At 36.2% G+C, this 15,289-nt stretch overlaps 1 pseudogene; it reads left to right on the forward strand.

The window, feature by feature from the left end:
* Positions 1–279: 279 nt before the first annotated feature.
* On the forward strand, positions 280–7,003 carry LOC102506376 (annotated as a pseudogene).
* Positions 7,004–15,289: the final 8,286 nt, after the last annotated feature.

The following is a 15,289-nucleotide window of genomic DNA, read 5'->3' on the forward strand; positions in this document are numbered from 1 at the left end:
GGCATAAAACAGACCTTGCTTGGATTTGTGATGATCGGAACACAGTAAACTTGGTGGTGCTGTACTGGTACTGCTGCTGCAGTTTGCGACCATCCAATGAGGGAGTCAACAACTGATCAAAACAAAATGGCCCCATTTAGCTGAGGTTTATGGCCAAGAACATTATTTGCTTGAAGTTGCAGAACAGAGAGCAGGACAAAGGTACACATTTCCCTTGGGTCAGAATTTGTCAGGTGCTGAAAGAACCTTGCCCAACTGGGCTAGGATTGAGATGACTACATGAGTGTCTTGTTAGATCCAAAGCTGAGTAAGGATGAGGGCTGGCATAAAAGGTCAGCTGGAGAAGACATCAGTAACAAGAAAGCTGGAGTTGGAATTCACCAGGGTATCAGAGGGGATTATCTGAAAACACAGAGAAAATAAAGTTAGCATGGAATATACAGCCAGGTTCAAAGGGGACCAATAGAAAATCAAAATAGAATTTGGCTACACTCCTCACCCTTGAATCATCTCTCATCTGACTTAACTCTTGAAAGGGGACTGTGGGACCAGAAGATGAGTGAGAGAAGACTTGGAAAAGGAGGAAATAAGTTGACATTTTCTTTTCACTAAGTGAAGATTTGCAGACCTGTAACAGCATTCAGTAGGAGAAGGAGAGAAGCTTTAATGTAATTGAGGTTCAGAGTTCTGATTATTATACTAACTCATCATTTTACCTCATGAAATGGAACTATTTTGAGGCTTAGAAATACCTTGGGACCTACTCATGAATTTATCCCAGAAGCACACAGAAGCAAGTTAATGAGTAAATTTGAAGAGACTGGGAAGAGAAATAAAGTTGGTTTATGACTTGCATATGAAGAACAGTATGTTTAATAAACTGGTTACATTACTACATAGTGATTAATATTAATACTTCTATATTAAACAGTTTATGCCAGTGTTCTTTTTATAATTTCAGGAAGTGGTATATACTTAACACAGATTCTTCCATCTCGTAAAATTAAAGTGAACTCTTTTAAGATTTTGGCATATAAGCATATTGTGAGAATTCTATATGTGTAGTAATTTGAGCCTGTTGCCTTCATTCCCAAAAGTTAGGAATTACTGTCCCTGGGCATGTATTCACAAAACTTAAGGACAATACTACTCACGGATCCAAAAAATACAGATTTCATTAACTGTCTAATATTCTTTTGGGCTTAAAGATTCACATAAGTTGATATTCAAGTCTTTGAGTTTCAGTTCTATTTGCATTTATGATGCTATTCAGAGGCAACCCCCCACCCCAGGAATATCAATTATTAAAGAAATGTCTTTGGGAGAGCAGATAATCAGTAAGGGAACCAACAAATAAAGCAACCTAAGGGATATGTTATTCCAGCTTCCTGTCTGAAATCCAAGGAATTTATTTGATTTACATAGTAATTGTTGACAGTGTCACTAAGAACAAAGCAGTAAAGATACCAGGATTCTTTGAAGTGCATTTGATTGTCCTTTTTGATATATAGAAATAATATTTGTCTCTAGTGATAAAAATATGAAGAGAAAAATGAACATCAATCTAGGTTTCTAATTTTTTGAGAAGTAGGAAAAGCAAAAATCTTGAGCTTTATAATGGTGTCAAATTTAAGCTGTTATCAATTTAAAATAGACTGCTACAGCTACAGATTGTTATATATCAGCCTCGTGGTAAACACAAAGCAAACACCTATAGAAAATATAGAAGAGGTAAAAAGAAAGGAATATAAGCATACCACTAAAGAAAGTCATCAAACCACAAAGGAGGAGAGCAAGAGAGCAAGAAAGGAACAGAGAGGAACTACAAAAATAGCTAGAAAACAATTAACAAAATGCTAATAAGCACATGACTATCAATAATTACTTTAAATGTAAACTGACTAAATTCTCCAATCAAAAGATCTAGAATGGCTGAATGGATTAAAAAACAGACCCAATACTGCCAATGATACACTACTTTAGATGTAAGAACACATAGACTGAAATGAAGAGATAGAAAAAGATATTCCATGCAAATGGAAACCAAAAAAAGCTGGAGTTCTATATTTATGTCAGACAAAATAAACTTTAAAACAAAGACTGCAATAAGACAAAAAGGGGATGTTACATAATGATAAAGGAATAAATCCAACAGGAGTATGTAACAGTTGTAAATATTTATGTATCCAACATGGAAGCACCTAAATATACAAAGCAAATATTAACAGACCTAAAGGGAGAAATAGAAAGCAATACAATTAATAGTAGCAGATTTTAATAGCCCACATACATCAATGGATAGATCACTCAGACAGAAAATCAAAGGAAACATCAGCCTTAAACAACATGTTAGGCCAGGTGGACTTAACAGATATTTAAAGAACATTCCCTCCAAAAGCAACAGAATACACATTCTTCTCAAGAGAACATAAAACGTTTTCCAATATAGATCATATGTTAGGTCACGAAATAAGTCCTAATAAATTTGAGTATTGAAATCATATTAAGCTTCTTTTCCATCTAGGATGGTTTGACTAGAAATTAATTACATGAGACAAACCTGGAAATTTACAAATTGGTGATTAAATAACATGCTATTAAATAGCAAATGGATCAAAGAAGAAATTAAAAGAGAAATCAAAAATACCTTAAAACAAATAAAAATGGAAATGTAATATACCAAAATTTGGGATGCAGCAAAAGAAGTTCTAAGATTTTAATAGTGATAAATGCCTATCTCCAGAAAGAAGAAAAGTCTCAAATAAACAACCCATTTTTACACTTCAAGGATCTAGAAGAGAACAAATTTATCCTAAAGTTAGTAGAAAGAAGGAAATAATGTTTTAGAGCAGAAATAAAATATAGACTAAAAAGGCAACAGAAAAGATCAGTGAAACTAAGAGCTAGTTCTTTGAAAAAATAAACAAAATTGACAAACCTTTGGCTAGACTCACCAAGATAAAAGAGAAGTCAAATAAAATCAGAAATGAAAAAAGAGACTTTATAATTGATACTATAGAAAAAGGATAATAAGAGACTACTACAAACAATCATATGCCCACAAACTTGACAACCTGAAAGAAAGGATAAATTCCTAGAGACAAACAACCTCCAAGACTGAATCATGATGAAATGGAAAATGTGAACAAACCACTACTAGGGAGGAGATTGAGTCAGTAATCTAAAACCTCCCAAGTAACAAAAGTCCTTGACCAGACATCTTCACTGGTTTATTCTACCAAACATTCAAAGAATCAACACCAATTCTTCTCAGACCCTTCCAAAAAATAGAAGGGGAAGAGATGCTCCAAACTCATTCTACAAGACCATCATTATCCTAATACCAAAACCAAATAAAGACACTACAAAAAAAGAACATTACAAGCCAGTATCTCTGGTGAACATATATCCAAAAATTCTCAACAAATATTAGCAAGCCAAATTAAAAAACAAAAGAATCATACAGCATGATCATGTGGGATCAATTCCAGGGATGAAGAGATGGTTCAATATCCGCAAATGAGTGTGATACATCACATTATCAAAATGAAGAATAAAAGACAAAATAAAAAAGACCTTTTCATGTACCTGTTGGCCATCTGTATGTCTTCTTTGGAAAAAATGTCTATTCAGATCCTCTGCCCATTTTTTAATATGACTATTTTGTTATTGAGTTGTATGATAATATTTTGGATATTAGTCCATTATTAGATATATGATTTGCAAATTATTTTTTTTTTCCTATTTAGTAGGTTGTCTTTTTTTGTTTTTGTTTTTGGTTACCTTTGCTTTTTAGTTTGATGTAGTCCCACTTGTTTATTTTTGGTTTTCTTACTTTTGCAAGATTTTCTTGATTTTGGCATCAAATTAAAAAAATATCACCAAGACATATGTCAGAGAGCTTACTGCCCATGTTCTCTTCTAAGAATTTCATGATTTCAGTCTTAAGTTCAGGTCTTTAAAACATCTGGAGTTAATTTTTGTGTATAAGATGTAAGTGGTCTAGTTTTATTTTTTTATGTGGCTGCCAATTTTCCCAACACTATTAAAGAAACTGTTTTCCCAACATATATTCTTAGCACCTTGGTCATAAATTAATTGACTACATATACATGGGTTTATTTCTGGGTTCTCAATTCTGTTCCACTGATATATGTGTCTGTTTTTATGCCAATACCAAACTGCTTTTGATAACTATAGATTTGTTTTGTAGTTTCAAGTGAGAAAGCATGATGCCTTTGGCTTTTTCCTTCTTTCTCAAGATATCTTTGCCTATTTGTGGTCTTTTGTGGTTCTATACAAATTTTAGGATTGTGTGTTCTATGTCTGTAAAAAATGCCATTGGAGTTTTGATAGAGATTGCTTTGAATCTATAGACTGCTTTGGGCAATGAGGACAGTTTAACAACATTAGTTCTTCCAGTCTGTGAGCATAGGATACCTTTTCATTTATTTGTGTCTTCTCCAAATTCTTTAATAAATGTCTTGTAGTTTTTAATATAGAAGTCTGGTGCTCAATATTATTAATCATCAGCGAAATGCAAATCAGAACTACAATGAGATATTACCTCACACCTGTAAGAATGAATATTATCAAAAAGACAAGAAATAACATTTGTTGGTAAGGATGTGGAGAACTGTTGGTTGGGTTGTAAATTGGTATATTCACATACTCTAAAAAACAGTATTGGGGGTTCTTGAAAAAATTAAAATACTAAAATTAAAAACTATCATATCCATCAGTTCCACTTCTGAGTATTTATCCAAAGGAAACAAAAACACTATTTCAAAAAGATATATGCACCCATATGTTCATTGCATCATTATTTACAATAGCCAAATTATGGAAACAACATAAGTGTCCATTAATGGATGAATGGATAAAAAATTGTGGTATGTACACAATGGAATAATATTCAGCCATAAAAAGATGAGATCTTGCCATTAGTGACACCAGGGATAGACCTCGAGAACATTATGCTAATTAGAATAAATCAAACACTGAAAGACAAATACAAAATGATCTGTTATATTTGGAATCTGAAGGGAAAAACAAACCATGTCCATAGAGAAAACAAATGAGTTATTGCAAGAGGTGGTGGTGAATGGGAGAAATGAGTGAACTGTTTTGTTGTTTTTTTAAATAAACTGAATAAAAATTTTAAATGTAAAGAGAACAGTGGACATCAATCTAGGTTCCTACTTCTTTGAAAGTGCTGTTTTAATAATATTAATGTTTTTATTTTTTAAAATGCAGTGTCTCTACAAATATTGAATAAATTTTTTCTTTTATTATGAGTAGGGTATCACTTTGACTCTATAGTTTATCTGTAAAACTATGTAAAGACATTAGTAAACTTCAAGGTTGCTAAGTATAAATAGGTGATATTGTGCATAAAATATTTTCATACTAAAAATCTTTACTATATTGATTTGGATTTGCAGTTATTACCAATTATCACAAATATACACATACAATTTTTTTCACTATTGTCTCTATACTATGTGTTAAAATGTATAATTTTAAAGCTAAATTTTGGAAATAACTGAAAAATTGAATTTTAAATGTAATAATATTGACTCTGCTCTAGTTATAGAGATTTATGCATGGATTTATGTAACCTATAGCTTGGGAAGTTAAAATATGTAGCTCCAGTATATTATTTAATCTTTAAGAATAATATAGGATCATAATGTTATAACTCAGAATAATTTAGATTATCAATCTTAAGAGGGTAGAGGTTTCTGTTTTTTCATTAATGTGTTCTATTTCTTAGAACAGTGGTTCTAAGCAGTTCTGTACATGTTTATTGAATGAATGTAAAAGGACAGTCATAACTAATAATACAGTATTGGTATCAAGTACCAGTAAATAGCACTTTTTTGGAGTCAGACAGAAAACAGCTTAAATCCCAGCTCAGCCACTATCTACTTTTGTTTCTTAAAGAAAGATAATTAATTAATCTGGAACTTAATTTCTGTTAACTCTAGAATGGTAAATACCACCTAATTTATGACATCATTTGATTGGAGTGTCCAGCCTGTAAATCAGCATTGAAAGGTACATATGGAATCTGCTCAAGTGCACACCTCAGTGGAGAGGTTCCTCAGCTGTACAGCCTTCTGCTGCTGTCCCAGGTCTGTACCACTCGAGCCAGGACATGCCTCTGTCCTTGCCACCTACATGGCCTCCACTCCCCTCACCATAGGCACACACACCATGACAAAGAAAAGTCATTCAGTCAGAGCCTGGAAGAGTGTAAATTCTTCATCTATCACCAAACCACTTTAGAGTTCCTGGGGCACTCTGCAAAGAGCTGGGACTTGATCTTGCTCATCTGCCTAGTCTTTCATATATTTCTGCCTGTGCTCTTTTCAGGCATGCTTTGGACTCTGAATAATGGGGTTCCAAAATATCATGACCAGATTCCTGGTCCAGGGCTTAAGGGTTTTTCCAAAACCAGTGACTGAGTTGGAATGTACCACCAATATGTCTGATCCAAATTCCTGTAAGGAGGACACTATAGACCTTAAGATGTTTCTAAAGGTATATGATTTAGAAGAAAAGAAGAATTACACAGTTTGCCCTGATGGAGCACTTTTGAACAGAAAGATCCATTTTATGTAGCATGTCACTTTCCTGTTTTTACTACGATCATGCAGTTATATGGATGATCTTAATTATGGGTATTCCAATGGCAACCCTTCTATTTTTGTGACAATGAATAAAATAATTAGATTAAAGCCTCTAGGATAAACAAAGATAACATGTATTTCAAAGGATGAAAACACAATAGTTTTATCAACTATCTTTCCAATGGAATTTTAGACTTAAAGTATTTCCCATATTATGGGAGAAACTGTATGTGAGATGTCTATGGCCATTGATTGTTGTCCTGGTCATCTTTGGTTTTAACAGTACTAGGAGAGAAATAACAGTCAAGTGCAGGACTGATAGATCACCTAAACTGAAAAACCAGGATGATGATGTCAAGTTTTTATGATATGTTTAAATATCATAATGTGTACATAGTATGAGTAGGATGTTTGCACAGATTAATTGTCTTGTCTTCATTTTGTATTAACTGTACCTGCCACTGTACAATTATAAGACCACCTTGGAGAAAGGTGGGAAGTTTTGGGACTGGGTAACATAATAATATGCTTCCAGATCATTGTGTTCAGTGTCTTCCAAAGTAAATGCCTGTTGCCCCTACTGCCTTTTGAACAACTGTATGGTGGCCAGATAGGGATGGTGAACACCTGATTCTGACTATGTAGAATGGGAGTCTTACCTTCTTTTACGTGGTTTAATTGCCATATTTAAAGCTTAATGTGCTGTGCTATGTAAGAATTTTATGGCTTTAATACTAGTTAACTATCATATTTTGACGTCAACAAAAGTTGGGAGATGAAAAGCGTACCTGACCAATATCAACTGACTTTTTGAGCTATAAGAAATGTGATGTGTGGAGAAGTTCTGTATGTGAGGAGGAAAAGGTGGATTTGAAAGTGTTGTCTTGGATTTTTGATAAACTATTATAAAGACTGATATTTTATAATAAATGACTTAAGGTAATCAAAATGTAACAAATTTTGCTAAATAGGCCATTTATTGGTAATATTCAAATGAAAGAAGTTATTATGTAATAGAACTTTGGACAGCTTTTAAAAGATTATTATAATTAGTTCAACTAGCATTAGCCTGCAACTCAGGAAGTTTTCCTGAGGCTTTGACATCATTTTTTGTCTTAATGATATTATTGCCTAGATTCCAAACTTTTAGATGTAGAAACTTAATTTCTTTTAATTAGAGATTAAAGATTTATACCTGAGGGGGTTAAAACTTAAAATCACATTTTTCATAATGCTTCTGAAAGTCTTACTCTCTGATGAATATTTAATGTAAAGTGGCAAACTTGTATTTAAATTCTGATAGCACCTTCCCCTGAATTTGGATGATTTACATAAACTCTACCAACCTTAGATGATTATCTTTAAAATAGAAACACCTCACAATATCTCAGGGAAATAGAGACAATGTTCATCTACTAGGATTCCTGCCACAGAATAGGTAATCAATAATTTTAGTGTTTTTTTTTCCTTGATAATGCTCATTTTGCAAATACAGATGATCCTTAGTAACTAAGTCTACAGTTTTCTTTGTGGAAGAGCTTTTGAAAAATAATTAGATTTGTAAAGCTGTAAATACTTTCAATACACTTTTCTGTCTCACTGTGCATCTCCCTTTGATCTTCTATTTCTTGCTAAATTGTCTCTTCTGCGAGAAAACTGAGATAGATTTTTCGGTGCTTGTGTTCTCAAAGTATTGTTTAGTATGTTAACATATGTAAAGGCATAATAACATTAAAATTCAGAAAGTAAACAGAATCAAGATCTTTTGAGGGTAGAGCTGGATCATTCAGCATAAAGACTCCGTCCACACACAGGTTCTCAAACTTTTAGGGAAGAAACGTGGGAAAAAGGTGAGCGAGTTTAGTAATCTGTAATATATTATTCATGATGCCTTGCAATATGCCATCAGCACCATACTTCTGGGTCTTATTTAATTTCATCCTCTCCCAAATCCAATTATTGCCAAGAATTGTCGATTCTACATCCTACACTTGCTGACTATATCCATTTATGTTCATCCTCATTATCACCACCCTAGGCAGATACTTTATTTCAGGTTGTTCTGCTCAAATACGCAGCACAAATGAACTTCCCAGCAGGTCCATCGAAGGATGTTTGCTGTTGACTGAGTGTGTTCCCCACCCCGACCCCAGTCAGGTTGAAGACCTAATCCCCAGTGTGGTGGTATTTGGAGGTTGGGCCTTTGGCATGTAATTGGGTTTGGAGGAGTTTGTGGGTGTGGTGCACCCATAATGGGATTGGTGCCTATGGTAGTTAATTTTATGTGTCAACTTGAATGGATCTTAGGTGACCAGACATTTGACTAAACATTATTTCTGGGTGTGTCTGGGAGGGTGTTTCTGAATGAAATTGCATTTGAATTGGTGGACTCAGTAAAGCAGTTTCCCCTCCCCAGTGTGAGTGAGCATCCCCACTCTTTGAGGGCCTAAATACAATAAAAAGGCAGAGGAAGCAAGAATTCAGCCTTTCTTTTCTGACCTATTGAAAGGAATATCATTATTCTGCTTCCCTTAGTACTTGTGGTTCTAAGATCTTCACACTCGAATTGGAATCTACATCATTGGGTCTGCTGGTTCTCATGCCTTTGTATTTGTACTGACACCATGGCTTTCCTGAGTCTCCAGTTTGTAGATGGCAGATCTTGGGACTTCTCAGCCTCTGTAATTATGCAATTATCTTTATAATAAATCTGATATATTACTGGCTCTTTTTTTCTGACTAATCCAAACTGTGGTACTGAGAGCAGTTTTAGAGAAACAGAATTTTAGAGTAATTTTTCTGAATTGAGGTTTCTGGAATTGGCTGTCTAACATGATAAGATTTAAAGACCCTAAAGACTGTCTGGAAGTAAGCAGCTCTAACAGCCCATGGTGTGAACTATTACAGAGATACACAAATGATCTGCATTAGATACTCCTAATCAACCACTTAAAAGAAACAAAGCAAAGAGCCAGGTGATTCTGTATTTGTTACTTTTGAACATTTTTTTGAAAATGCATGAAACTAAGGACTTTGATGCTCCTCATGTCCCTGAGCAAAGTGATGAAAGAAAAGGTGAGTTCAGGGATTCAGATTCTCAGCTCAAGCTTAATATAAATGGAACCAGAGCTTCAATGTGTGCCTGAAGGAGAGTCTTATCTCCTGTAGCAACAGGATTAGACGTTGCTGACAATTAAATGTAGAGCCTCATCCTGTGACTGGCTAAATTATAACCCCAGTTGAACTCTTAGCCTTGCAGGGTGTCTACTGTTAAAGTGGGCATTGATTAGGAAAGAATGGGATCCTGCCAGTTAGAATAGGTATGGAGCCCTTAAATTCTCTTGAGTTGTCTTTGCCTGTGGAAGAGTTATCTCCAATTAGCCATCCCACCTCCAGCAGAAGTGGTCTTCCCAGCTCAAACAGAAGTGACCCCCAACCCCTAGTGGCAGCAGCATCGCACTCCCAGTGATACTGACCTCTCCACTCACAGTGGTATTAGACTTTCCACCTCTGTCTGAGATGATTAACACTGCACTGCCTGAGAGAACTGTAATGACCTCCCCTGAGGCAACTGCCATGCGAAACAGTGCTGATTTTCCTTAGGACCCACCCCACCACTCCCCTTTGTTTTTAAACAGATAATTAGACTCAAATACCAGCAGGACCCTTAAAGTGAGTTGTACTGCACTCTAAAAGAGCTAGAGTTTTCTAATTTATACAGATAGTGTCTGGGGACATGTGTAGGAACAAATGCAAAGGATGTGGGGATAAACATAAGTTAGAATCATGCCTAATTTATGGATTTGGAATCACAAAGTGGAAATTCTGAATTTAACTTTGCAAATCAAAAATTAGAAAGAGCTCTAACAGTTTGCCTCATTGAATGGCTAGAACATGGACCAAAAGATGACCCACCATGAGCAAACTGGAAATGCCCAACAAGCCTTGGTTTAATGTAGAGGAAGAGATTCAAAGGCTTAGGGCTTGTTAAAGTGGCTTTATCATTTAAGACCTGCTCACCCATGTTGGGAGAGCCCAGAAGACTGAGAAATAAATTTGGGAGGGGAGCTCCAGCATCGTTGAAGTGCTCTTTGATTATTCTCTATAGGCCAAACCTTAAAAGGAGAATTAAAGCCTAAAAGCTGGGAAACCTAAATGCAATGGGAGTAAGTTAGATCTGGTGGTAGCAGGGGCCAGGTGGCAGCACTCAACCACCAAAGGCAAGGTGGGTATGGTTACTGTAACGGACGACATAGTGAAGGCAGTTATCAGCATAGTATGACTTGTGTAGACCTACTGTGTTAGCTAATTAATTGTGGTGCTCTTAAAATAGATAAGGGAGCATACTAGATTCTTACTTTATTTGTAAAAGCATAAAAGTTCTGGGTCATATGAACGAAATCTAACCTGAATCATAAATACAGGGAGTCACAGCTCCTCAGTCAGTTCCCAGACTTGAACCAGTTTAAAGATCCAGAACTCCTTTAATGAAGGGGAGGCCAGGTGCCCTGAGAAAGGACCCAGTTATGCTACTCATTCTCCACAGATTACAACTTTCCTTTTAAGAAACAGCTCTTGACTTCCTACTTGGCCTTACTAGAGACTGAATGCTTAGCCACGGGCCATGAAGTAACCACGATACCTGGGCTGTCCATTATGAGCTGGGTGTTAGCTAACCCACCAAGCCATAAAGTTGGGCATATGCAGTAACATCTAATCATCAAATGGAAGTGGTATATACTTGATCAGACCTTGAAGACACAAGTTACGTGAAGAAATGGCCCAAACGCCTATGGTCCCCACTTCTGCTATATTGCCTTCTTTCTCCCAGACTATACCTACGGCCTCATGGGAAGTTCCCTATGATCAGTTGACAAAGGAAGAGAAAATTTAGGCCTGATTTACAAATGTTTATGCACAATATGCAAGCACCACCACCCAAGAGTGGACAGCTGTAGTACCATTGCCACTTTCTGGAACATCCCTGAAGGATAATGGTGAAAGGAAATCCTCTGAGTGAGCAGAACTTTCACATGTACCTGACTGTTCACTTTTCTTGGAAAGAGAAATGGCAGGTGTGTAATTATACGGAGATTCTGTAGCTAATGATTTGCTATAACTAGTCAGGGACTTGGAAAGAATATATTGGAAACTGGTGACAGAAAATTGGGGCAAGGATCTGTAAGTATAACTCTCTGAATAGGAAAATAAAATGAAGATATTTGGGTCCCATGTGAATGCTCACCAAAGAAAGATTTCTTCTTAGCAGAGAGATTTCTTCTTAGCAGAGAAAGATTTTAATATATAAAGGGACAAGATGATTCATTCTGTGGTTACTAGTCAGCCTCTTTCCCCAGCTACTCCTGCCATTGTCATATGGACTCAGTGACATGGACTTCCATTCACCAAGACTGACCTGGCTGTAGCCACTAGCAAGTGCCTGTGTCAGCAGCAGAGATCAGCACTTAGTCCCTAATATGGCACTGTTCCCTATTGATCAGCTGGCTACCTAGTGCTTAATTGTTTACATTAAACCACTTCTATCATTTAAGAAGCACTGCTTTGTCCTAACTAGAATAGACAGCTACTCTGAGTAAAGATTTTCTGTCCCTTCACATAATGCTTCGATGGAGTTACAGAGTGCCTTCTTTACCATTCATGGTATTCCATTCAGCATTTATTTGAATTAAGTTGCTCACTTCATAGCAAAAGAAGTGTGGCAATAGGCTGGTGTTCATGGAATTAACTGTTCTTACCATTTCCCGACCATCCTGAAGCAGCTAGTTTCACAGAAGGTAGAATTGCCTTTCGAAAACTCAATTACAATGCTACCTAGGTAGTAATACCTTGTATGTCTGGGGCAGGGTTCTTCAGAACCTTGTATATGCTCTGAATCAGTGTCCAATATATGTTGAGTTTTCTCTGATAGCCAGGATGCAGGATCCAGGAGTCAAGAGGTGGAAATGGGAGTGATACCACTAGCAGAATTTTTGCTTATTATTCCCATGACTTTATACTCTGCAGGCGATAGTTCTTAGCTCCAAAGAGAGGAATGCTTCCACTAGGTTAAAAAACAATGATTTCAATTAACTTGAAGTTACATCCCAGCTGCTTTGGACTCCTCATGCCTCTGAATCAACAGAAAAATTAGTGAGTAACTGTGCTGGCTGGAGTGATTGATCCTCACTACCAAGGGGGAAACTGGACTACTACTCCACAATGAAAGTAAGGAAGGGTATGTCTAGAACACAGGAGAGTTCCTTAGGGTGTTTTTTTGTTTGTTTGTTTTAAAGTATTATCATGCTCTGTGATTAAGGTTAATGGAAAACTAGAACAATTCAATACAGGAAGGGCAGGGCTACTAATGGCCCAGACCCTTCAGGAATGAAAGTTTGAATCACCCTTTAGGTAAAGAACCTCAACCCACTGAGGTGCTTGTGGAAAGTAAAGGAAATTCATAATGGGTAGTGGAAGAAGTTGGTTATAAGCACCAGCTATGACCACATGACCAGATAACATTATTATACATTACTTTATTACAAAAATGAAGACTGTTACTGTTATGAGTATTTTGTCCTTATGCTGTTGTGAATACACTTTGTATTTTTTCTTCCCTCTCTTATTCCCTTGTTATGTAACATAAGATGTATTGACTTTATTTATCTTATTACTTAAGGTACAAGATATCAAAAAGAATAAACATCACTCAAGAACTTCATTTCCTAGGGAAAGGGTTAGTGCATTTTTGGTTGTACACAGGATAGTTGTACCATATTAGGCCTTATTACTATCTTTACTTGGAAATTAAGTGTGGTTTAGGGCATATGGTTGCCAAGTTGATCACGAGTGGACTTGTGATGGTTAATTTAATGTGTCAGTTTGAATCTCTGGTGCCGAGATATTTGTCTTTTGGGTATGTCTGTGGAGATGTTTCTGGATGAAATTAGCATTTGAATCAGTTGACTCAGTAAAGTGGTTTGCCCTGTGCAATGTAAATGGACATCCTCTAATCCTTTGAGGACTTGAATAGAACAAAAAGAGAAAGGAAGACTTGAATTATCGCTTGAGCTAGGATGTTGATATTCCCCTGCCCTTGGCACTCCTAGTTCTCAGCCCTTCAGACTCAAGCTAAATTATACTAACCTGCTCTCCTGGGTCTCCTGTTTGAAGATGGCAGGTAGACTTCTCAGCCTCTGTAACTGTGTGAGCCAATTCCTTATCATAAATCTTCTGAGATATATATATCTATATATCTTTAGATATATATATATATCTCCTATTAGTTCTGATTCTCTAGGGAACCTTAATACTGTGCCCTTATAATGGGATGGAAAGACCACAGAGTGTTCTCCCCGAACCATGTGAGGATACAGTAAGAAGGTGGTCATCTGCAAATCAGGAAGAAGTTTCTTACCAGGAACTGAATTGACCAGCCCATTGATCTTGGACTTCACAAACTCCAGAACTTCCAGAAATAAATTTTTGTTGATTAACCCACTTAGTCTACTATATTTATTATTGCAACCTAAACTAAGACAATGTTATTCCACCTCAAAAAATGTTCCCATAGCTTCCTGTGCTCCATCTTGCCAATCTTTTCAGTTGAATCTCTAGCCATTCTTACCTTTATAACTAGTCATACAGAAATTATTTCCTCCTGTGAAAACACTAGGTTCTTTCTAGACTCTGAATTGTCATGCTGAGTAAACTCTTCTCACCCTTTCTTAACCTCTGCTTAAAGGCAACTTCCTCTGAGAAGTCTTTCATGACCCTGTTAGGCCAGATAATTTTCAGTGCTTCTCATTCCTGCCACATTCCAGCCCAACATTTCCTCTATCTTAATATCTGTAATCTGTATTTCACTTACTTCATTTTCTTTTTGGCTCATATTTTTTCTCCACTGGATAGTAGGTTCTCTAAAGCAAAGATTCCGTCCTGTTAAAAGAGAGATACTGAATTTTTAGTGCAATGCCTAAGATTATGGACAGCTACTAAGGACAACTGGTAAAAAATAAATAAATGCAAACATTATACAAGCACATCTTGGAGATATTGCAAGTTCAGTTCCAGACCACCACAATCAAGTGAATATCATGAAAATGTGAGTCACATGAATTTATTTCCCAGTGCCTATAAAAGTTACGTTTGTACTATACTGCAGTCTATTAAGTGTGCAATAGCATTATGTCTAAAAAACAATGTACATACCTTAGTTAAAAAATACTTTCACTACTAAAAATGCTAACCATCATTTGAGTGTTCAGCAAGTTGTAATCCTTTGGCTGGTAGGGAGTCTGGCCTCAATGTTGATGGCTGCTGACCGATCAGTGCAGTAGATGCTGAAGGCTGGGGTGGCTGTGGCAATTTCTTAAAATAAGACAACAGTGATGTTTGCCACATTGACTCTTCCTTTCATGAATGATTTCTCTGTAGCATGTAACGCTTTTTGATAACACTTTACCCACAGTAGGACTTCTTTCAAAATTGAAGTCAATCCTCTCAAACCCTGCCACTGTTTTCTCAACTTAGTTTACGTAACAGTCTAAATCCTTTGCTGTCATTTCAACAAGCTTCATAGCACCTTGACCAGGGGTAGATTCCCTCTCAAGAAACCACTTTCTTTGCTCATCAAAAGGAAGCAACTTCTCATTTGT

Source organism: Camelus ferus, chromosome 1 (genome assembly GCF_009834535.1).
Source record: "Camelus ferus isolate YT-003-E chromosome 1, BCGSAC_Cfer_1.0, whole genome shotgun sequence".
Classification (NCBI taxonomy): Eukaryota; Metazoa; Chordata; class Mammalia; order Artiodactyla; family Camelidae; genus Camelus; species Camelus ferus.